Consider the following 25,498-nt stretch of genomic DNA (forward strand, 5'->3'; position numbering starts at 1 on the left):
TTGCATTCTTGGCCAAGCTCCCAAACTGGCTACGTGCCAATGCATCAAGGAAAGCAAAGCAAAAGCAAAGCACAGTATGCCGGCCTAACACAAAGAAATTATGATTATTTATGGCGCAGTGGGTACGCAGCCAGTGTGCTTGCAACACTTACCCAAAGAGTGTTTAGAAAAGGCTCTGAAAGGTCGCTCTTCAAGCTTTCGCTGGGACTTTGCTGCGCGTTCGGTGCAGGCCTGAGGGTTTTTCTTTCGCGGTTATGCTTATCGGATGCCTCATTTCTCAGCAACGGTTGCTCGATCCAATTGATGACAGTGAACGTGTTGCCTTAATTATTTCAAGCAGAATTCATGGAACACTCATAATAAGCGGAGTTGGGCTTTTTATTTGCCGAGTCGCTCTCAAATTTTCGAAACACTTGTCACGTTTCTTCAATTTTGGCGCATTTCGCCAGCAATCAGTCATTTTAGTTGTCAGCACGTTCACTAAAAAGGGCTCTTGTGGATTACTTAATGTATTCAGACATGTATGAAGATGTTGGGTGAACCTACAAGTAACGCCATTCATGCACTAGAAAATGTGCGTTGAGCCGAACGGGGGACTACCCTGGAGACAATGTTCAAAAGTAAATATGTGCTCTCAGAGTTGCCCATATAGTTTCGCAGTATTAAATAAGGTCGCTTGTGAAATACCATTTCAGATTGGTGTAATATTTTAGACGTAATATTTAAAATAATTCCAGGTCTGGGAAGATTAATGAATTTCCGCTTCATTGGCCTTCTTTGAAAATGTCGTGTCGCTTTAGCTTTTTTTTTATGATTATTCGCTTTTTAGGTGGATAACATCTGCGATCTGTGTTACAAAGCAATCTCCCGAGCACGTCACCACTTCGAGTTACTTCACAGAGTTAGCATAATGCAAAAAGTGTTTAGTTATTCACGTGTCAATGACGCAATCTCTTTAAATGCATCCCAAAATACTATGTCACTTATTTGTTAGTTCTGCAAAAATGCGGACTATAGCTTTTTATATAGTAGAATGCGGGTATCTTTAAAGTACGCGCCATTTCAGCCTCAAGTACGCGCCTTTGGTGGGACGCGTTTGCACTTCAGAAAGCACGAGATGGCGCGAGAGCTAGTATTCGCCTCGAGATCGGGCTATGGGTGGCAGCATTGTCATTCCGCTAGTGTGAGTATAGGCGGCTGGTGGCGCGCAAGCAAATTTACGCAGCTGTGCTTTATTTATTGATTTCTTCCGAGTGATGTGAGCCAAACTGCTCTAAGTGCGGTCTACTCGTAATATATATGCCGTCTATTGCACAATCTATGCAAGAGGCTGATCATACGTATCTATAACATTTGAGAGAAGCTCATTTTCAGAGAAGCTCAAAGATTTAAAGGGATCTCCACTGTTGGCAACTGTCTGCGTTTTCGGTCACGTTTCTGGTATTTTCATTTCTGTCCTTGAGCTTCTATACCACCTACTACACACTGCTGTAGTGCGACTGAATTAATTCTTTGCTTCATGAATGCCCATCTCGGATACTAAGTACAAAAGAAAAGAAAGAACCCCATCTTCTTGAGCAATGAGCGAAAATAAAACCGCGAATTAGCCTCCGCATTTTCGCTTATTCAGTTATCCATGAAATGTTTGTAGACAGATATGTAGGGTTTAGCGTCCCAAAACCTACCATATCATTGTGAGAGACGCCGCAGTGGAGGGATCCAGGAATTTCGACCACTTGGGATTCTTTACCGTGCACCAGAGTCTGAGCACACAGGCGTAGAGCAATTTCGTCTCCATCAAAATGCAGCCTCGGCCGCCGGTATTCATTCCCGCGATCTGCGGTTTAGTAGCGTAGTTCTTAAGCCAATAGACTATTGCGGCGAAACATGAAATTATCACAGGACAGTTATTGACTTTACTTAGAAAAATCGCATAGCTGACAGTGCTTTAGCAGGCTTGTTCTAACTCCAGTAACGGTGTAAAAAGGTAATAGTCCCGCACGCACTTTCGTCCATTGATTATTTGCATGACAATGATGCAACAATGGTTCGGCTATTTCATGATACGGAATAACCATTTCCGTTTTTTCAAGCTAATCAGTCTAAACAACACCACAGATATAACGTCAATAAATAGAGACGATGTCTTGCGTAAAATACACGACATAAGTGTGAGCTACGTTGTCTAAAATAACTTTTACCAGTTCTATTGTCTAAAGCTAACCCATATCGAAGCACAAAGGTGTCTGTAGAAAATTTTTCTGATGTGAAAACGTGGCACGGTGACTCAAGTTTAATTGTTTCAGGCCAGAAAAAAAAAGTCAAGCGAGTGCGATGACCACCAAAGAAAACATAATAATCAAAAAAATGTTTGCGTCGGAAGGGAATCGAACCCGGGCCACCCGCGTGGCAGGCGAGTATTCTACCACTGAACCACCGACGCTTGCACGTGCATGTGCGTTCTTATAAGAAAATGGCGTTTCTTTGCTCTGAATATCCTATTCCTTATATAGGTCACTGAGCCGGCGAGCGCTTGTTGGAAAGACATTGCGTTCGCCAGCCACCCTAGAAACAATAGCGACATGTTCTGTCGCAGAAACTGCATTGTGGCGTATTGTTAAAAAAAATCCAGCTTTGCTATTGCATTACTTCATCGAACGCTGAACAAAATTTCTATTGCGGTTATTCAGTCCTGCAAGGTGAACGCCGGCGAGTATACCTTTAGTCCGTGGCAGGTGTAAGAGGCACGAAAGTTTTCAGCTGTGCACTAGATTCCGTGGTGGGTTATTCGTCCATTCTTTTATTTTGTTATAGTTTTCTTCATCATCATCATCATCATCATCATCATCATCATCATCATCATCATCATCATCATCATCATCATCATCATCATCATCATCAACTTCTTCTCCTTAATAATAATAATAATAATAATAATAATAATAATAATAATAATAATAATAATAATAATAATAATAATAATAATAATAATAATAATAATAATAATAATAATAATAATAATAATAATAATAATAAATATATATATATATTAATATTATTATTATAATTCGAAAGGACACCTAACGGATCCGGCTGAAAACTTGGGTGCCTTGTTTAGCTGCTACATGTCAAGGAAACGATCGCAGGTGTTCGTCGCAGGCATGAATATGCATCACAAATTCTGTTCTGGCGAAGGCAAGCAATGCAAAGGAAAGCTCGATTCTATTCAAACAGTCTGCCCCATTGCACTGTACGAGACAAAAGAAATCCTCGTTGCGTCAATGTCTCTCGCTACCGTCGTGCTTTGTAATCGTGCACTCACCGGCTCAGTGACCTACATTTAGCCGGCCTACGGGCAGTGACCGAGGCAATCCTTCGCCGGCTGGACATCGGCGTCGGTGGTTCAGTGGTAGAATACTCGCCTGCCACGCGGGTGGCCCGGGTTCGATTCCCGGCCGACGCATTTTTTTCTTTAATTTCTCTTTTACATAGTCCAATTTTGAACAACCAAGCAAAATCAAAATGCTAGCGACGTTATTTTAATGATTCTCGAATCAAACATAGAATCAATTTGTATGGGTGAAAAAAAGAAAAAAAAACACGTACAACATAAAAAGACACACATTAGAAGGCATCGTCCAGAAGGTGTTATTTTAACTGCGAAAGTGAATTTCGTGTCCCATTTTTTTTCGGCCAATCTGTCTTAGGTATTCTCTTTTCAGGAAAAAAAAATACTTCAAACAACTGACACGTGCTCTCAATAGAGATACAGTTAGTGAGTGTCTGTTGTTTGGTAGCGTAACCGGACGAATACGCAAAAGGTGTGATGTGTCGATCTTATACTGACTTTTCATTAGTTCACTAAGGAAATTCAGATGCCATACACGATTTCGATGAGTTATGGCAGGTAAGTCACATTGCGAGATCGGCTTATTTGTTGAAGCTTGGCCGTACGTATTGTAGACGTTTTTTCCTTAGTAAGCTTCCGAGTTATTTTATGACGGTTTAATGAAGCATCCTATACAATTACGGCATATTCTAATGCAGAGCGGACATATGCAAAGAGGCGTAATGCTGGCGCGGGTGATCTCAGTACGCGTCTTCAAAAGAGCAACCTACGGTGCCAGTTTGCCATCACCGTGCCAAGGTGTTTTGACCTTGGCACGGTGAATTTTTATCTAGAAGAACCTGGTATTTATAATGCGTAACGTCTGACCAAGGAACATATTCTGTACCATACCAATACATTAGAGGCTTCTTTTCTTGTGCAACGTTTATGCCTACTGTCTTTTCCAAAATAATACATGTTCCCCATTGCTAACACCAATGATTTACTTCATTAAATGACAGTGTAAGCTAAGCCGGTCTCCTTCTGTTGTTATACAATGCGAAGCGTTTCTTTGCTTACTGTTGGTACTTTGAGTCAACGTTACCAAAATAAAGTTCCAAATAAATAATATAAATAATGTATTACCAAATAAATAACATCATAATAAGATTATTATTATTATTATTAATATTATTATTATTATTAATATTATCATTCACGGAGTGCAGAACAAAAAGCTCGCATAATCTCCTCCCTTCGGGGAGAGGTCCGCTTCCTGCGTGAGATGCTGACGAACCGTACGCCCATCGTGCCTGTGGAGGCAGCTGCGGCCCTCCCGACAGATCGCAGATCGGTCACAACGGTGACGGATCTACGATTTCCAAGCAGCCTGCATTCTCTGGACAACCTCTCTCAAACACACTTTCTCCGTCGAATGCACTGCCAGCTGAAGACACGTCTGAGTGACGCACCGTGATTACTGCGAAAGCCTCTTCTGCCGCTCTTCTTCCACCTGAAAGCGACGAAAAGAAGAAAATTGCTTAATTTAGAGCAATGACTACTTGGGCTCTTTCTGTTGTTCAACGGCCACATCGGCAGCAGTGGCCCGATGCTATTCTAACACCGATAGCGTTAGAGAGCTTGTGTCGAAGACATCTCGCCGTCGGTTTCGCACCCTTCGGTGTGAGCGAAAAAACGTTCGTAAGCGTAAAAGCAAGTTACAGAGATCGCGGCGGGAGACCAGTACTTGTCCACGCACGCGTGCGCGATAACACTTAAAAAGCCGGGCATTCGAAAAAAAAAATGTGCTGAAGGTCATGAGTGGCGGGTGACGTATTTTTTTGCCCCTGGCACCCCTCCCTGCTTAGCGTCCAGCGCTTTTGTCGAGACGAGAGAAGAAATAATGCAATTACAGCATGCGACATACCTTTGTAACTCCACTAGAATTGGAAGGATTCTTAGACTTTTTGCGGCTTTGACTTCGTAAGACAGTAAGCTCTTCTAGTGAATTCGTTCTATGCTTACTTGAAAAAGTGTTTCAGGGACTCTTTAACGCATTTTGTTCGACCGGTGTCGCAACAAATACAAGTCCTTTCGGCGATTTGCAGGAACATTTGGAAGGCCTCAAACTACGTCAAAAAAGGGCCAGGATAGTGCACTCATCACCGCTGAAAACACACAGGAACTTTCATACAGCTCTAAAAATTGACAACTATGTCCATCCAGCGGAAAACATATCATGCCTTTCCAGAGGCGTTCATCAAAAAAACAGGAAAGGCTAGGTAATGTGCTGCTATCCATGAGACATTGTGAGGCTCTTTACGGTTTACGAGATGGCGAGTGTGCAACGTGCATCTTGGAGGCTATGTGACTCTTGCTTTAGATAAAAAACCTGTATGTATCGTTCGCGCGCGCGCGCTCTTGTACAATATTTCTGTGCGTGCGTGTGTGTCTGTGTGTATGTAACCAAACATATTAACAAGTATGCACTTAGCAGTTGAAGGGCGCAATAGGGGCCGTATTTTGCTATCGTGTTAAACTCTTAAAGGCGAAGCTTAAGGGTCCCCCAATTCCTTGTTTCTGTAAGCTGAGATAAGACACCACTGCTGCTGACATAAAAAAACATATAATTTAAATGAATAAATAAAGTTTTTCATTCCATTCCATTTAAATGAATCTATCTTTCATATCTTACTGGCGCCTTCAAATTACATTTCACACCTATTCTTCTTTTCACATCGGGGTTGACAAGGCAACTTTACAGCGCTTGAATAACCCTTCGATGTGGCCTCAGGGGTGCCTTTTCAAGCCATTTAGTAGGTTGCTGCACGACGATATGCGTCATCCCTCTGAGCTAGTGCCAAATGTTGAAAGTGGAGTTTAACGTGGACACTCTCCACCAGAAAGGCCGTGATCTACGTACCAAGAGAAACGAGTTTTCTGCTAACGTGCTCTCGTCTTCTGTTCCTATTATTGTCGTTTCTAAAAGCTGGCTGAGCCCTCAAATCCTTCCATTTGACTTTTTTTTCCCTCACTTTCACCACCTTCGCAGCGATTGAGATTTCAGTGCAACCAAACAAGGGCGGTGCCGTGCTGATTGCCATTGACAGTTCACTGAAATCTGTTAGACGGAAAGATCTGGAATCTTTCGAAAAGTCTATCTGGTTAGATATTCGCCTGGCGTGACGAGTAAAAAGTGTTGATTGGCTTCTCGTACTTACCACCCCGCATTTCCACTGCCTTGTTTCATGATTTCGTGTCTTCCATTGAACGTGTGAATTTGTCTCATATTGGGCACATGATTATTGTTCTGCGTGACTTCAATGTGCCTGGAATTGACTTTAGCACGCTTACGTTTTCTCTTTGTAATCACTTTATCGACAAAAAGTGCAGCCTGCTCTTGGATTTTCTGGCAAGGAATTCTCAACTGCAACACAACGCAGTGGTCAATATCAAAAACAACGTCTTGGATCTCTGAGTGCCAAAAGATCCACCCGATGAAGTTTCACGCCCCGAAATCTCTCTTGTTTGTCCAGACTTATTCCACCCGCCACCTAACATTAGATTACGGCTATGTACTAAAACTACCAGCTGCAGCAGTATTTTTAACTTGCTCTTAGGAGAGGAGACTACACGGGGTTTTATCATCACTCGTCAGCCGTCGAATAATCCCAGGTTAGTAACAATGCAGATGTTGGTGAACAAGTTAATCAGTTTACGGAGCTTGTATTTAACAGTATGCATAAGTTTATCCAGCAATATAAGCCGTAACATGTAAATATCCTCACTGGTTTTCCCCTGAAGAGAACTAAAATGGGTACTGACATGAAATTTCGGGGCCGAGATAGCCTGCGGGGTCGATTCTCGTGAACACTCGTATATCATCTGCAAGATATCAACAGCGAATATAGCTCGGAAGGTATTTTGAATCAATTTAGAAGTTTGTGTGAGCGACCGACTCCATAGCATTATAGACACCTGTGGAGGTGACGCCAAGGTGGCCCCTTACCTCTCTCGCGTCACCAGGCTGCGCTCAACAAAACAAGTTATGATGACTTCATAACCACAGTCTTTCTTTTTCCGCGTTAGTTCCCGGAGACTATAGGGAGTTTTAGTGCTGGGTACGTATTCTCTTGGGGCGTTGCGGACTTGGGAGCACGCGGCGTTGCGTGCCCAACCCATACCCAACCGGAATGCCTTTTAGTTGCCGCCATGGTGGCACGCACGCAAACGCAAGCCGCACGATGGTCACACGCGCTCACAGCGCCATAGCGTCTTGTCGCGTAAGTATTATTTAAATCTTTTTATGATTTAAAATGTTAAATTTAACATACATAGGGATCAGGACACTTTTTTATAGTGTACAGTAATCTGGTATACGCAAAAAAGTGAAAAATACAAGGTTACTGTAACGACAGTGTCGACATCCTGTGACACTTAGTGCAACCGCAGTCATGAAAATGTTAGCTTACGCGTAATGTTTTTGAGGTGAAAATGAATAAAAAGGTTACTCATTTGTAATATTGTCGCTGTTCAGTTTTCGCATCAGATGTACAATGCACAATGTTTCTGCAATAACAATGTTGTGGTTCTCTGTTTCACTATGGCCGCGCTAGAAGGCGCCACATATTCAGCTGGTCGGGGGCTGGCATATATCTTTTAGTTTCTATGTTCCAGGCCATTCTAGCTATGTAAATCTGGCTGAAACCGTGTAATCGCTATAAGTGCTCGCACTTTGGCTTATTTTAACTCAACAGCAAGAGTATCCGCAGTGCGGATACCATGAGTTCTTGCGAAGGTGGACCACGCGGACGCATGGCCCCATCGCCCCAGCGATCTTGCGACGCATCTTTTGGGGTTTCGCGCATGCACAATACTGCCGCCCCAACGTCCTGCGTACGCAAGCCGCTTGGGTACCCAGCACTAAAACTTCCTTATATTTCTCGACGGCTGGTTGCAAGTGCGTGGCCGTGGCGTACGCTGAGAAAGTTTTGTGTTCGGCGATATTGCAGTGTTATTTCATATTCGGAAGTAATTCTCTATGTCGATCATGCGGAAGTGCGTCACAGTTCTCTGTGCTGCTGTCGTCAAGAGTTGTACATGCTAGGTGGTGACAGTTGCACCCAGTTTTTTAAGTCTCAGAAACCGAAACTGAAACTGATCAATAATGAGGGCCTGCAATTATTTATCTATAGCGTGCTGCAGTAAACATTGTGCTGTGTCATCACTAACAGCACTACAGCAATGCATTGCAGCAGAAAAACGGGAAGTCAAATTTTTTGTGTAGGCACACCGTTAATCTCCATTCAGCAAGTGGAAGGAAGAGTTCAGCCTTTTCCGATTTCTGGGTGAACGTCTATTTAAACGGACTTATAATTCATATTTTGCATTATTAGAAAAAAATCTTTCTGACAGGCTAGCTCTGTTTTCGAAGTACGTACGCAAACGGTAAGGCAAACCCGGGGAGTGCGTCAGGCTATTGGACTCGGACGGTGTCAAAGTGTATGCCGTTGCTGACTGTTTCGCCACGCATTTTCCATCCATTTAGAAGGCCCCGGACTCTTCAACTGAAATAGTACAACAGCCTAAGGCAGTCGGCACATCTAGTGGTCTATCGCTGAATAAAAAGCTCATCTGCTGATGCATTAGGCGCTGAAAACCGTCCCTATCGTGTGGCCTAGATGGCATCCTTTCCGCCCTACCAAAAGCTTATCGTAATATATTTCCCCGAGTAGTGACTACAATATTTAACAACTGTCTGATTGCTTGCACACTTCCTAGCACGTGGAAAACTGCGCGTGTTTTTCCAGTGTTTAGGTGAGGCTGCAATACTGACGTTTCTGATTATCACCTGTTTTCTCTATTGCGTGCCACATCGAAGATTTTTCACCTGGCTCTTCATAGCATATTGTAATCCAGTGTGAATAGTTCATTAGGTCCTAATCAACACGGATTTCTCCCTGGCCGCTCAACTACCACCAATCTTGCTAGTTTCATGACCCAAATATCTTCTCCTATTTCTCTCAGAGGACAGGTTGATGTAGTCTACTATGACCTGAGCAAGGCTTTTGACTTAGTCAGCCACTCACTGTTTTTGTTCAAACTTGCAAACTTTGATGTTTAGTCGTCTGTTCTGAAACTACTGCACAACTATCTGCTCATTAGACCATGCTATGTTGCCGTAAATTACCAAACGTCTTCCTGGTACAAAGTTACTAGTAAAGTCCTTCAGGCATTGGTATTAGGCCCACTCCCATTTTTATTTACGTTATGCTTATTTCTTTTGCAATTAGATATTATCATTTTCTCTTATATGCAAGATGGTATTAAAATATTTAAGGAAACTAATTCAGTCAACGACTGTCGCTTGCTGGTGTCAGGCTTGGGCTCCTTCTTTCAAAGGTGTGATAACAATAAACACTGTATGAATACCTCAAAGACCAAAATTTATGAGTATATCTCGCAAAACATCTTTCACATCATTTTAATACCGTCTCAATACCATGTTCTTGTGTAAGGTATATGATTTCAATGATGTTGGTGTTCTTCTTAGTAGCATGCTAAATTTTTCTGCTGACAATAAACATGCTGCCATGCATGGCCTTTTTTTCTTTCGGCTTCATCTGTGGAATCTCTTGAGAATTCGGGTCTCTACAGCGTTCCACAAATCGCACACCGCCATATGTCTTTCTCAACTCGAATATGCATCTGTGATATGAAAATGCATTGCTAAATATGGCTGTGACGCCATTTAGCGAGTCGAGAAAAAAGCCTAAGCATTTACAATCATCGTTTCACTAGAAATGACTCTAAATCTCGTTCTAACACTGCTATAATATTAACATTGTGATCTCTGCACTCCGACGAAATAATGCTGACCTGATATTTTGTTACAAACTAGTTCACGGTATGCCATCCTGCCCTTTACTTCTCAGTTGTGTTAATTTTCGGATTCTCTGTAATTTAACCAGAGAGAATCGACCATTTCGTGTACCTGACAACTTCTTTCAACGATGTAGTGTTCACAAAATTCTAAGTCTATATAATTTTAACTTTCGTGATCTTGATGTTTCACGCAGTTCAATGTCATTGTCCCTATGTCAGCTGTGCACTGGTTTAACATAATTTTTCACAATGTACACATTTTTCTTTTTCGATCTTTCGGAAAGGTTTCTGCATAGACGCTTATATATTCCCTTATATTTTTCACTTCCTTTCTATAAATTTCTTCTTGTCATGTTTTTTTTTTTTCATTTAGCGCTGATTTATTTTTTCTTTGTATTTTCACTGTATCTTTCATTTTTCCGAAAAGTGCCACTATTGTATGTAATATTTGTTTTGTTGTTCTTTGTTTTTTTGTTTATTTGTATTGTTTTATTTTTGTGTGCACCTGCACTAGGACCATATGGTTATGCTGGGGCACGTTAAAAATTATATTATTATTATTATTATTATTATTATTATTATTATTATTATTATTATTATTATTATTATTATTATTATTATTATATTGTTATTATTTGAATAGAACCGTTACGAATCTGGCCACCAAAAACAGATACGAAAAATAGCGTGCCTTGTAAAGCTGCTGCACGTCAAGGGAATGATCGCAGGTGTTCGTCGTAGGCATGAATATGCATGACAAATTCTGCTCAGGCGAAGCCAAGCAATGCAAAGGAAAGCTCGATTCTATTCAAACAGTCTGGCCCATTGCACTGTACGGGACAAAAGACATCCTCGTGGCTTCAGTGTCTCTCGCTACCAATGAGCTTTTTAATCGTGAGCTTGCCGGTTCAGTGACGCAAATTTAGCCGGTGGACGGGCAGTGACCGAGGCAATCCTTTACGTGGTGGACGTCAGCGTTGGTGGTTCAGTGGTAGAATACTCGCCTGCCACGCGGGTGGCCCGGGTTCGATTCCGGGCCGACGCAAGTTTTTATTGTTTCTTTTTAGATACTCCAAACTTGTACAATATCTTGGCAGTGTAGAACATACATAGCAGCATAAAACGGAATAATAAAAAGAAAAAAATGATCAGGGAGTCAGTTTGCACTTGTGCTCTGAAGAACCAAGTGAAATCCAAATTCAACTTACGTTATTCCAATTATTCGCGAATCAAAAATACAATCAATTTGGCACGTGTATTGGAAAGAAAAAGAAACACGTGTGCAACATCAAAGTCGGACAAAAAAAGGTTTCGTGCTGAAGGTGTGATTCATATTACGATAGTGAATTATGTGTCCCATTTTCATCGGGCAATCTGTCCAAGGCGCTATCTCTTTAGGAAAAAAATCTCTATCTCTTCAGGAAAAACTTCAAACAGTTGACACAGCCCGTCAATGGAGACACAGCTAGTGAGTGTCTATCGTTTGGAAGCGTAACTAGACGAATACGCAAAAAGGTGTGACGTTTCAATCGTGTACTGACTTTTCATTAGTTCAAGAAAGACGTTTAGATGACAAGCAAGATTTTGATAGGTTATTGCAGACCGACTACGAGACATACTGACAACAACTACGGGCCCGTGGGTTATAACGGGAGACTTCAACGCACATCACTTAACCTGGGGTAGTTGGACGACCAACGCTAAAGGAAGAAACCTTGAGTCATTCGCCTCCAAGCATGACCTACGTTTCTTAAATGATGGCAGTCCTACATACCTGCGGGGCCTTACGTACAGCAGTTGCCTCGACTTGACTCTGGTATCCAGAAACTTCCGGTCGCAAGTCCACTGGTTTTCAGACATCGAAACGTATGGGAGTGACCACATTCCAACTTATATGCGAATATGGGGTCTTACTAACTCCTCTCCTAAGACCACAATACGAAGAATTGATTGGTCCAAATGTCAGTGACTCATGGAAAATACATGCCGTGAAGACCCTGACCAGAACTTGGAGGATGTCATCAAAGAGGCAATGACGGAAGCTTCCTGTGTCCTCCCGTTCACCGGCAAGCGTTCAGATTTCGACGTTGAACTGGAAAAGCTGTGTGCGCTTCGTCGAAGGGCGGAAAGAAGATACAGGCGGACGAAAGCAATATGCGACTTGAGGCTGGCACGACGCATACAGAAAAAAGTCCAACGACGTTTAGACAAACTTGAACAGGAACGCTGGAAATCGTTCTGCGAATCACTGGATCCCCGAAAGCCGTTGTCACGCATGTGGAGCACTATTCGTGGCCTGCGCTCGACTCCCCAACAACGACATTCTTTCATGGCTTCAGCCCTATATTTAGGCCACACCCAACTTGAAGTGGTAAAAGAGTTTTGTACGCGAATTGCTGGTGTGTCCGCCTTGTCCGCTGGCACCATTAGGAGTGTTATCCCTGAACCCCGCATCTCCGAAATGGACAATCTTTTCACTATAGAAGAACTTGACGCATCTTTGGCGGCTTCCCGACGATCATCTTCACCAGGACCCGATGGCATCACCTACGCCGCTCTAGCTAACCTTCAACAGGAGGCAAGGGGACAGTTGTTAAGCTATTACAACCACTCATGGCAGGCGGGCATTGTTCCCCAGGATTGGAAGATAAGTCGACTTGTGCCACTACTCAAAGCGGGAAAGTCACCATTTGATTTGACATCGTTTCGCCCTGTTGCCCTCGCAAGTTGCGTTGGAAAAGTCATGGAAAGGATGATACTTACACGCCTAGAATGGTACCTCGAGCGCTACAACGTATACCCAAACTGCATGACGGGTTTTCGGCGAGGTAGGTCATCTCTTGACAACGTGATTGATCTGAACACATTTATCCAGAAACAGAAGAGCCTCAAGCGCATATTACTGGCACTCTTCCTCGACGTCAAAGGGGCTTATGATAACGTAACACATAAAGCCATCTTAGACTCGTTGGAAGCTGTTGGAATCGGTGGTCGGATGTTCCAATGGATCCAGGATTATTTGACGAGAAGGTCCTTTTTTGTACAAACCTCAGATGGACCTACCACCAATTACTACACCTCCCGTGGCGTCCCTCAGGGCGCTGTATTAAGTCCCACTTTATTTAACCTCGTGATGGTAGGACTTCGTGAAATTTTGCCAAGTACTATCCTCATATTCATATATGCTGATGATATTTGTCTATGGACTTCAGCTGTAACTCGTCTACAAGTACGTGCAAGAGTCCAGCAGGCTGCCACCCTGACATGCTCATATCTCCGCAAGCAAGGTCTTTCCGTCTCAACGGAGAAATGTGCATTGGCTGCGTTTACTTGCAGAACCATGACACAATACCCCGTTACCATCAATGGGCAAACTATTCCATACCAGAAGAACTATCGCTTCCTGGGTGTGATTATTGACGGGCACCTTTCGTGGAGTGCCCACTGCAATTACCTGAAGAGAAGGCTAACTTCCATCGTCCATATAATGCGGTTCCTCTGCGGAAAATCTTGGGGCACATCGATAAGGTCAATGTTGCAGCTATACAGGGCACTGTTTCTGGGATATTTGCGTTACAGCTTGCCGTTACTGGCAAGTACGTGCAAGACGAACATCCGTACCCTCGAAAGCCTGCAAGGACAAGCACTACGCGTTTGCTTAGGATTGCCGCGCTGCACCTCAACCTACGGGGCAATTATGATCGCAAGAGAGCATCCAATTCAAACATACATCACCACTGACAATTTGAGAGCCCACATAAGACACCTCTGCCGAGTTTCTGGTCCCCATGTTGCAGTGTTGCCACTTCAAAGACCACAAGCGATGTTTTCAAAGATTATTTCTGCCCATAGAGAACGCCTTCCTTTCGGCTTCACTCCAGCAACAAGACCAGCGTCACCTCCGTGGTGCCTACAACAACCACAGGTGTGCCTCACTATTCCGGGAATAACGAACAAGAGCCGTCATTCAACATTGGTCCTACGACAGTTGACATTGTCGCTATTCAACGAAAAATACGGCCAGAGGACCCACATTTACACCGATGGATCGGTCTCGGCTGACAGCTCCACAGGTGCTGTTGTCATCCCGGCGTACCCGGTCACTATAAAGCTCAAACTATTGCATAGGACAACATCCACAGCAGCGGAGCTTGCCGCCTTACGTGCAGCTATACTTTATATCGCGGAAGCCCGACCTCAAAAATGGGCTGTGTTCTGCGACTCCAAGGCATCCCTTCAGAGCTTGCAATCAGCTTTACGACAAAGGGAGCATCAACAACTTGTGAATGAAATAAGAGAAGTGATTCACGAAGTTTTATCGAAAGGACTTGACGTCGTGTTTCAGTGGTTACCGGGATATTGTGGTATTGTCGGTAACGACCTTGCTGATAATGCTGCCCGATCCACTCACGCGGACGCCCACACAACTTCTATTCCATTGTCGAGAACCGACGCTGCAAGGGGCCTTCACTCGTTCGCTAACGCCATGTTGGAAACTTGGCTGAGTGACCCCAGTGTCAGGAACCGCCGCCTACACTAATTGGACCCATCTAGAAAGCTTCAAGTTCCATCGAACCTCTCCCACCAGCATGCAACTTTACTGTGCCGCCTGTGGTTAGGAGTAGCTTTTACACAGGCGGACTCCTTTCGCATAGGAATGGCGGATAACTCCCAATGTGAATCGTGTGACACTAACGAGACAATAGAACATCTACTGTGCTTATGTGAACGTTTTTCGAGCGAACGCAACTTGCTACGCGAAACGTTAGAGACCCTTGACAGTAGACCTTTCTCCGAAGAGAAGATCCTTGGTTCATGGCTGTACGCGTCTCAGGCCGCCAAAGTGACGCGAGCACTGCTAATTTTTCTAAAGACGACCGGACTACGCGACCGCTTATAAGCGTGCAATGGACAGGGTCACATCTCCACACACGTGGCCCTTCACTTCTCTCTCTCTTCTCCTTTAACCCTTTCACCCCTTCCCCCAGTGCAGGGTAGCGAACCGGACGTGCGTCTGGTTGACCTCCCTGCCTTTCATTTCTTCCCTTCCTCCTCCTCCTCCCTGACTTTATCCTAATGCTTGTCGAACCAACATGCATTCAATCGTCACGCCTAAAGACAAGAAAAAAAAAACACGCGTACGACATCAAAGTCAGACTAGAAAAGAATTCGTGCTGACGATGTGACTCAAACTGCGAAATTAAATTACGTGTCCCATTTACATCGGGCAATCTGTTCAGGGCACCATCTTTTTAGGGAAAAATAGTACTGCAAGCAGAGTAGACGTGCCGTGAATAGGAATAAAGCTAATGAGTGCCTTCTCTTGGTAGCGTAACCTGATGAATATGCAAAAAAGGCGGACGTGTCGATCTTCTACAAACTTTTTATTAAATAAGTAAAGGAGTTTGGATGACATATCCGATTTCGATTAGTTAGAGCAGGTAAGCTCTTTTGAGAAATCAGGTTAATGATTGAAGCTTGGCCATACGTTTTCTAGACAATTCTGACAGATTTTTTTTCCTTCTTTGCAAGCTTTCGAGTTTTCCTATGTCAGTTTTAGTGAAGGGTTCTATATGCTTACAGCATATTCTAATTCCGGGCGGACGAGTGTTTTATATGCGAAGAGGCGTGTCGCTGATGAGGATGATCTTAGTAGGCGTCCTGAAAAGAGGAACCTACGGTGGCAGCTTGCTATCACCGTGTCAAGGAGTTTTGACCAAGACCGATCACTTTTTATGCAAGAAAGCAGATTTTAATAATGAGTAATCTCTGAGCAAAGAACGTGTACAGTACATTTGAAATTAAGTTGTGGCTTCTTTTCTATTGTTACGTACACGCATACCGTGTTTTCAAAACTGATACACAGTCGCCATTGCTTACATCAATCAACTACCTCATTAAATGCCCGTGTAAGCTAAGCTGGTCTTCTTCCGTTGTCATTAAATGCGAAAAATTTTTTTGCCTACAGTAGGATCTTTGAGCATCTGTCTGTCTGTCTGTCTGTCTGTCTGTCTGTCTGTCTGTCTGTCTATCTATCTATCTATCTATCTATCTATCTATCTATCTATCTATCTATCTATCTATCTATCTATCTATCTATCTATCTATCTATCTATCTATCTATCTATCTATCTATCTATCTATCTATCTATCTATCTATCTATCTATCTATCTATCTATCTATCTATCTATCTATCTATCTATCTATCTATCTATCTATCTATCTATCTATCTATCTATCTATCTATCTATCTATCTATCTATCTATCTATCTATCTATCTATCTATCTATCTATCTATCTATCTATCTATCTATCTATCTATCTATCTATCTATCTATCTATCCTATCTATCTATCTATCTATCTATCTATCTATCTATTTATCTATCTGTCTATCTATCTATCTATCTATCCATCCACTTACGTTTGGGTACTCTTGTGGTCACTCACTTGACTTGGCGTTAACCAAAATTAGCATGGGAGAGTAAGATGGTTTGACGATTATGAAGCGCTTTTCAAGACACGAATAATTTCGTCGTACCATCGCGTACGTCGTCAAACACTTCCCGCCAGACAGTGGCACATACCCCGGGCGGGTATCTGCTGCTGGTATGCGGATTTGTGCCACAGGTGCTTCACACTTAGTATCTACCACGGAACGACGAGAGCACACAAGGGCAATTCTAACGCGCGAGCCTTAATAAATACCCGACATGTGTATTTTCGGCACAGCGAATGCAAAGAATGAATATCGGGGTCCCAGCTGGAATCAAACTCGAGCATTCAGCGTGACAATAAAGCATTTTACTGCAGATCTACGCCAGGACTCGAAACTACCTTCCAGATAGACGCTAATCTTCGTGAAATGTCAATTGTGGTTGCAGTGCTGCCTACCCAATTTTATAAAAAATACATGTGTACTGTTTTGATAGAGTCGTCACGTCGGGTTAACGTCAATTATGGTTAGCTTTCATGCGCTGAAGTAGATTTATGAGCCGTGTCCAGGGCCAGCATCCTCGCGAACATCAGCGGTTGATATCATCTTCTGGTGAAGCTAATAGGCATGTTCAAGTTCGCATCGTTGAGCATTTGCAAACAAATGGTTGTTTTAACATCGGCAACTCTTCAACAATACGTCTGTGCGCGCTACATTTGTACATATCATCATCATCACCATCATGATATGTACAAATGTAGCGGGTACATTTGTACATATATGCAGCGTCATTCCATGACGTGACACTCAATAAAAAATTATAACACGCCACCTTCACTTCGAATACGTCGCATAATGTCGATTCCGAGGTACGTGGGAGGAGGAGAAATAAACATTATTATAAGAAACCAGCAGATTTAGGTGGCTGGGCATAAGCCTCCCATAAGGGGACGACAAGGGCTTGCCTCGACGTCACCTCGCGGGTGTTCTGGGTCGCACAGGTTTGGTCGTAAAGAGCGGGGCTCCGGAGAGCCCCATGGAGCTTCGACGAAAGGGTCGTGGCGTTAGTGTGTCTGTACTGTACCGGGCACTCCCACAGCATGTGCGGAAGCTTAGCAGGGTGAGTGCCCCAGCACCGGTAGTGGGAGATTGTGTACACATCCGGGAATATGAGCTGCAAGCGGGCAGGTGAGGGATACGTGTTTGTTCGAAGTAGATGCAAAGTGGCGGCCTGTGCCCGGTTGAGCTCGTGGAGAGGTGGGGGAAAGGCTCGACGTCTGAGGTAAAATTCTTAACCAGATCATTGTAGTAAGTCAGGTTGTCCCTGGTGTCCATCTCGTCTCCAGTAGCTCCAGCGTGGTCGACAAGGCCTCGCGCAATAGAGTGGGCGACTTCGTTGAGGTTGGGGAGGCGTGGGTGGACTGGGCCCGCGTGAGCGGAGATCCCTGTCAGCGTTATCATGTTTTCTTTGGAGTGTGGTGCCTGGCAGAGGATGCGAAGCGCTCGAGGAGAAATGCGGCCTTTGCTGTAGTTAGTGATGGCTGAGGGAGATTCACATACGATGGTGTCACAGGTGGGATCTAGAGTGGCCAGGGTGACGGCCACCACACTCAATGGAGTCCTACACCCTGCAACCAACGCCACTACTTCCTCTGCCGATACGTGAGATCTGCCGAATTTTTTTTGGTGTTCCGTGTCATCCTCTCGCCTCCCGTAAACGATCAATCATTCCGTCAACTTCTATTTGCTAGGCCTTCTAACCTATTTTGCTAGAATGACACTTGTGTATGTATTTGCGTTTAGGAGCTATATCGACTGCAAAAGAGACGAGTTAGGCTCGAAACCACCTCATCTGTCCTCAATATCTGCATATCTGAATACATTTTATTTTGATTTATTAACATGCAATTTACGTTAGTTCTTATTTGATTCTGACCTTCAAGCGATTTCATGAAAAGGTATTTCTCAGTAGGGACTGGGTTTACTACAACCGTGATTTGTCCAGGCATGGGTTTGTCTCAGGTGCACGCCTGGGTTTGCTCAAGCATGTGATTAAAAGGCTGTACAGCGAGGTACTACATCGTAGATCCACAATTTATTTTTAAATAGCACTTGGAAGGTGAAAGTATTGTACTGCGTACATTTGAGGCAAATGACTGTTTGACTTGTAAACGGGAAAGACAGCGCAGAGGAAGACGAAACTCGAGCGAAGGAATACACAAGATGAGCGTTGAGTTAAAACCAAGAATTTCTTTGCTTCGACTTTGCACTCCTTTAAATTCTGTGGTGCAGTGATAATTCTGTGGTGCAGCGATTAGGAAAGTTCAAGGTAATAAAAGTACACAAGCATCTATAGTCGTCTCATAGCCTATGTACTTGCTACCAACGAAAATGGTGATGCTGCGTAACTGCACGATCGTTAACGGCAAGCAAAAAATACTTACGTTATCCTTGATGTGCGTAACAATCCTTGAAGCGTACCCTTGCGATCTCTAGAAAACCGCTGCACCCAATGCCTATAGGTAAATGACTAATGCTTCTTTCACCAAGATCTCTTAATAGTGCGTAGACACAATCTAAGTTTCAGTGAACAGTCCCCCTGTCTATTCCTTCCCTCCAGGGTTCCCACACAAAATCGATCTAACAAGCGAATCATTCTGACAAAACAAACCGAAAGAAAAGTGGCCGACTTTCGAGGGGAAGCTCAAATAATAGAATTGATAACGATTGAATTTTCGCATTCCCGAATATATGTTTATAGTAACTTTTTCTATTCATAAATGGGGCAGCAAACAGGCACCATTAAACTATCGCCCGGTTCGATTGAAATCTCTATCATGTGAACTTTTCGAACACATCATCTTTGCGAACATTATGGAGTTTCTTGAAAATAATTGCATACTCAGTGAGACTCAGCATGGTTTTCGCCAATATAGCACAATAACTCAACTTGTGGAGTTCTCATATGACATTTCACACGCTCTGGACACAGGTTACCAAATTGATGCAGTTTTTATCGACTTTTCAAAGGCATATATTTGACACTGTTTCGCATTCCAAACTTCTGCATAAACATCATGCTGTTTTCAACATTTTTTCATTTGTTGAAAGGATTACTAGTTTTTTAAACAACCATTCTCAGTATTTTTTTTTCAGTTACTCAAACTAGTCTGTTGTGGATGTGACATCGGGTGTCCGCCAGGGCCCGATCCTGGGGCCACTTTTGTTCTTGCTATACATAAATGTATGTATGCATAACCTAAGCATGTGTCTGCCGAAATCCGTCTTTACGCTGATGACTGTGTAATGTATAGTGTCATTATTACAAATGACCACCGCTTTTACTTGGTGATTTTTGCACAAGATTTTGTAGATGGTGCCACACAAGACAAGTGGACATAAATTTTGTGAAAACAGTTACTCTTTCTTTCTGCAAACGCACCTCTGTTTCTCTGTTCGATTACTCTTTCAATGGCTCCTCTTTGAAACGTGTGTTCGACTATAAGTAACTAGAGCTCGTATTCACTGCTAACATGTTTCGGTCTTAACATATCAAATACACTTGCAAAAGCTTTAAAGAAAGTGAACTATATTATTCGCACATTAAAAGATGTTCCACGCGAAAGAAAATTGATCACATATTAAGCACTCATCCATTCCATCCTAGAATGTGGCAGCTTTTTCTGGAACCGTCATAAAGTATTGACATCGACGCACTAGAATCGGTCCGAAAGAAAGCCATCTGTTTCATTTTTCGATGTTACGACTGGAACTTCTCACCCTCCTCTCAGCTTGCTACGTTATGTCTACAAACTCTGTCCGAGCGAAGTGATCTCGAAAGCCTAAACTTGCAACATATTCTAGTCAATGCCTCACGCTACACATTAGCTAAAGAATATTTGTCTCCCGATAAACTGAAGCCCAAAAGAAATAGCCACAAACTACATCTGGCACAATACCGTGCATGTAGTAACCTATTTATATTCAGCTTTCCGCACACTATAGAAAAATGGAACAGGTTGCCTGGGTCAACCAAATCATTGCCGTTAGACGAATTTTGAATGAATGTAATCAATCGCGCTTTGTTTATTAGGAGTGTTAAATTGTGAGGCTATCGATTCGCCTTGCACTACTTCTGAAAGAGTGGCTAGTAATGGGCTTCTTCTAATAAAGGGAGGTATATATGGTATTAATTTCTGTGATCGCAAGCAAGAAGAACGAGAAAAACAAAGCATCTATGTGAAATCCTTGAGTTGATCGACATGTGGGGTTTAAGGTCCCAAAACCTGCATATGATGATGAGAGACGCCGTAGTGGTGGGTTCTGGAAATTGCGACCACCTTGGGTTTTTTAACGTGCACACAAATGTGAGCACACGGGCCTACAACATTATCGCCTCCATCGGAGTTCAGCCGCCAACGCCGGGATTCGATTCCGCAACCTGCGGGTCAGGAGCCGAGTACCTTAGCCACTATACCACCGCGGCGGGGTTCCTTGAGAGCCAAAGATATGACAGTACTTGTGAGGGGTTGCCCTATAGCTGCGGATAGCTTTATGCAGCCGGATTCATCTGTATATGTTTAGAGGACTACGTAATAGATGTTACATTAGCTTTAAAGAGCTAGCAAACGACATGGAGGTCCAAAAATTGTTATGAAGATAAAAATGTGCACTTTTGCTTTTTGAGCATGCCACTGAAGGAAATTCAGTAGAATTGAGAGCCGGGCTAGTTGGTGAGATATCATTTTAACGTATGATGTAATAGCGCTAATTTGATGGGGACAAAGAGGACAAGAAGAAACACAACTCGACATGCTATGTTAAAAAAGATAGATGGAATAAAACCGACGTTCCTAGAATATTTGTTAGAACATCAGTTTCAGCTGGTTTCAAATTTTCTCACGGTCTCGCCACAATTCTTCCTTACAGGGAGGGGATAGCGTAGCCCGTCGTCATGACTGGCCTCGACGAGCTGCGTGCTACGTCAAGTCGCCGATACGTGACATTGCGCCATGGGGCATTAAAGGAAGATTGGTCAGACGTAGAAAAGGAGCGAGGAAATTGTCTTTCAAAATGGAGGCTCCTCGTGGCGGGCGGGTTTGTAATATTCTGAAAACGTGATCGTCGTGGTCTACTCTAAATATTTCCGAGCTTATATGGTGAGTAAAGAAAAGTCGCAACCTGTCGACTGACTCTTAAACATGCTAACTTGGTTCGTTTTTATTTTTCTTTGTGGTTAGTAAACCACCCTGCTTAAGCGGTGTGATAGGCGAAATGGTGCGGTTAAATTCGTTGAAAATGATGCTAAGTGGTTATGTATGACAACCTTCGTGCTTGCTGGTAAGGTTTTTTTTATGTATGGGAACCGGGTAGGCGTTTGCGCATTCCAGGATGGGATGGATAAGCGTATTGTTGGCCACTATCATTGTGTCGGGCGGTGCTTGCTGGAAACGCATGCTTATAGTGTTTATAGATAACAGTGCTTTTAGTGCAGATGATCTTGTGTAAAGAATATCAGCGTCCCGTCATCGCTGATGTGCCAAATTCAACCCAAGATATTGAGGTTTAGTGACGTTATCAACTATAGCTGAATTATTGATGCAATTGAATTCGCATGAATGCTTAATTCTAGATATGGTTCAAAGAACAATCTTTTTTTCGTCTATGCGCATTTGCCAATCAATGCACCAAGCCTAAACTTCCTTGAAGGCCGTATTTAAGCCGATATGTATATATGTATATAATCATGGTGAGAATTCATTATTTTGTATAGGATGCAGTCATCTGCAAATAACCTGCATCCAACAATAACAGATGAAGGCAGATCATAAACAAAAATGTAATATAAAAATCATAGCAGTTACCTCTGGCGTACTTTCCGCGTACCTTGTGGTACGCCAATGGTCACCAGAACAGTTGAAGATTGGACATGGTTTATTTCCATGATCTGGGACCTGTCTGTGAGGAAGTCAAGAATTTCACCCATGCCCAGAGGCATTTGGATTTTCAGGATGAGTTTGCTATGAGACCCTTTATGCTTTTGAAAAATCCAGCAGAATAAGGTCGTTTTGCTTTTGATGATCGATGCTTAATGAGACGTAACAAACTGCTTCACTCAGTTGTGTTTTTGTAGACATGCCCTCATGGAAGCCTTGCTGAGGTGTGAATGGTATTTTGCGTTCTTCAAGGTGTTCCGCCGTCTCATTTAAAATTAGGTGTTTGAGCCGTTTACCAACCATGCATGTTATTGATATTTACTTATATTGGTGAGTTTTATTTTTTTTGCCAGATCTATTTATGAGAACCATTTTTTACTTTCTTTCCAATCCTTCGGTAGGGTATGCAACGAGAGCCACAATGACCGTGATTATTAAAAATGTAGACTAAAGTATTATGATATTCACACGGCATAATGCAATAGGTGTGTTCTCCAGCCTAGAACATTTTTTGCCATCGAAGTTCAAGTAGTTAAAGATTTAGTAAGTTAAAGACTCGCACTTCTGATACGAATAATCGCTACAGATATTTCTCGTCTCTATTTTCTGTTTGAGGCTATACTTTCCGCCATATCTTGCAAGAATAGATTAGAAATTGCTCTTTAAGCGTTCGTCGAATGAATATTTTCTGCATCGTTTCTTGGTAGCTTTATCAATCTCGGAATTCATGAATTGGCACAACTTTCCAGGTGAACATTGCGGGAGTCAAGGTAGGTTTTCGTCAAAATAAATAGATTTGGCTGCCTTCAATTCAGTTTTCATGTCAAATATGCCTATTGCATGAATTTTGTTGGCCACCTATGTTTGGCTTCTCTTTAATTTTCTTTTCTCAAATGTTTCACCTTTCTTTTGGCATGTACCACGTCCCGTGTTATGAGCAGAATATTTTTAGTCCTTTTTTTTCCTATGTAACGTGAATATGTAAGCAATAAATAACCATTTATTTTGCATTTATGTCTCAACGTTTCATCTCCGTCGCGGAGTCGAAAGCTAATTCATAAAATGACGTGAAGTCGTCGCAGAGTGAATTAAGTATTGCTACGTCATAAGCTTTAATAATTCTGTAAATGTTTCTTTTGCGTAAGCAGGCGTTATACTGTCAATTACAGCCATTCTACTAATAAGTCATTTGCATGTACTCCACCTAGAATTTGAAAGTAATTTCATGGTCTCATATGTGGCAAGTGGCTATTTTGTGGGAAGTGCTATTAGGTTAGATGGATCTATGCTGGAATCTATCTATACATGTACCTGCAAAATCGAGGCAACTGAACACAGAATGTTTCCGTGTTTAGAGGAGCAGCAGTCAGTGCTTTGGATGATGTTTATTATCTGGCGCACATCATAAATGTTCCTGTTATTATTACTATTACCATTATTATTATCTGAGATTTCACGCCGCAAAACCGGTATATTATTATGAGAGATGTGGTACTAGAGGGGTCCGAAAATATCTGACCAACCGGTGTTGTTTAACATGCACTGACTTCGCACAGTACACGGGACTCGGTCATCCGGCGGTATCAAACTCGTCAACTTCGTGTCAGAATCGAAGCACCGTAACTAGTGATCCATCGTGGCGCATTATTTACCTGTATGAATACCCCAGAGAAATCTGTCTTTAAAGTAATGTTGGAACGCTTATGTTTCAAAGCCTAATCCAGAATAGTCATGATGATTATGCTCGTCCTCCCCCTCCTTTATTTTGTTGAATGTATTACAAGGCTAACGTGAGCGAGAGGCTTCCTAAAGATTGAACTATCTTGAATGACAAAATGGAAAGTAACTGAAATAGAGAATCCTAAAAGATTGGACATATAATGATAGACGATGCGGCCAAACGAAAGAAACAAAACGAGCAAAATGATATCGAAGAGTGTGTGAAGAGTTTGAGTGTGTTCTGTTAATCTGTAAAAAAATTGTGCGTCGGCCGAGAATCGAACCCGGGCCACCCGCGTGGCAGGCGAGTATTCTACCACTGAACCACCGACGCCGATGTTTCAAGGCTTCTTTTTTACTCTGCAGATAGCAAGTGCAGCTGCTGCATCCGCTTTCTCAAGGTCGTTCTGCACACGATTGTTTGCTTGGAGGAAACTGCGCCTCTTATAAGAAAACATGTGCAGCAAGATGAATGAGTCAGAAACAAAACAGTGCGCTTGTGGTGGTCAGTACTTAAAGCATATTGAAGAAAGGTAGCAGTAGAAAACAAATAATCATGCGGATAAATTTCTGCACCTGGAACAAACCCTTCACGCGCCAACCACCGTTGCGAGTCTTCATTCACCTTCCATTAACGCGATTCAAACTTGCCCCTTGCTTGCTTGAATTGCGTTTAAACCGCGCTCTCCAACTACCTGCAGCGGTAAAGCTACAGGTCAGTGATAATAATAAGGGCAGGAAACAGAAACTACCTTTACTTTCCACGTGCGCGTTCCCGCATGCTGACACGCTGAGGCAGCGCCCCTTTTACTAATTGAGGGCGCAGCTGCCGGGCATCCATCTAGAAATAAATCACGAACAGGACACTTCTTACAAGACGTCACTAGAGGGGTCACCAAAAAGAGGAAAAGAACAAAAAACCAAGAGGGGGAGGTTGCCGGGGAAGCTATCCTTTCCTGCTTCGAATATGCAAGCGGAATCCGCTCGTGCTTCTTCTATACAGGTCCGCTGGCCGCTTTGGTGATGGGACCAGTCGTGAAATTTTGCTAACCATTTTTTCTTTATTTTAAAAATTGCTCGTGCGTTCTGAAGTGGTGAAAGTTTAGAGGACTGATTTCTCAGTAAGACGAAACTCGATGACTGCTAGTAAAATTAATTTTATTCAATGTTTTGTAATGAAAAACAGAGACATA

General features: G+C 42.8%; 4 non-coding genes across 4 annotated transcripts; 2 read left to right on the plus strand and 2 right to left on the minus strand.

The window, feature by feature from the left end:
- Window positions 1–2,372: 2,372 nt before the first annotated feature.
- Window positions 2,373–2,443, minus strand: TRNAG-GCC (transfer RNA glycine (anticodon GCC)). Its single transcript has one exon. It is a non-coding gene; the product is annotated as a tRNA-Gly (tRNA).
- Window positions 2,444–3,392: 949 nt separating this feature from the next.
- Window positions 3,393–3,463, plus strand: TRNAG-GCC (transfer RNA glycine (anticodon GCC)). The gene has a single exon. It is a non-coding gene; the product is annotated as a tRNA-Gly (tRNA).
- A 7,724-nt stretch (window positions 3,464–11,187) lies between these two features.
- Window positions 11,188–11,258, plus strand: TRNAG-GCC (transfer RNA glycine (anticodon GCC)). Its single transcript has one exon. It is a non-coding gene; the product is annotated as a tRNA-Gly (tRNA).
- Window positions 11,259–24,568: 13,310 nt separating this feature from the next.
- TRNAG-GCC (transfer RNA glycine (anticodon GCC)) lies at window positions 24,569–24,639 on the minus strand. Its single transcript has one exon. It is a non-coding gene; the product is annotated as a tRNA-Gly (tRNA).
- Between the last annotated feature and the right edge of the window lie 859 nt (window positions 24,640–25,498).

Source organism: Rhipicephalus microplus, chromosome 2, assembly GCF_043290135.1.
Source record: "Rhipicephalus microplus isolate Deutch F79 chromosome 2, USDA_Rmic, whole genome shotgun sequence".
NCBI lineage: Eukaryota > Metazoa > Arthropoda > Arachnida > Ixodida > Ixodidae > Rhipicephalus > Rhipicephalus microplus.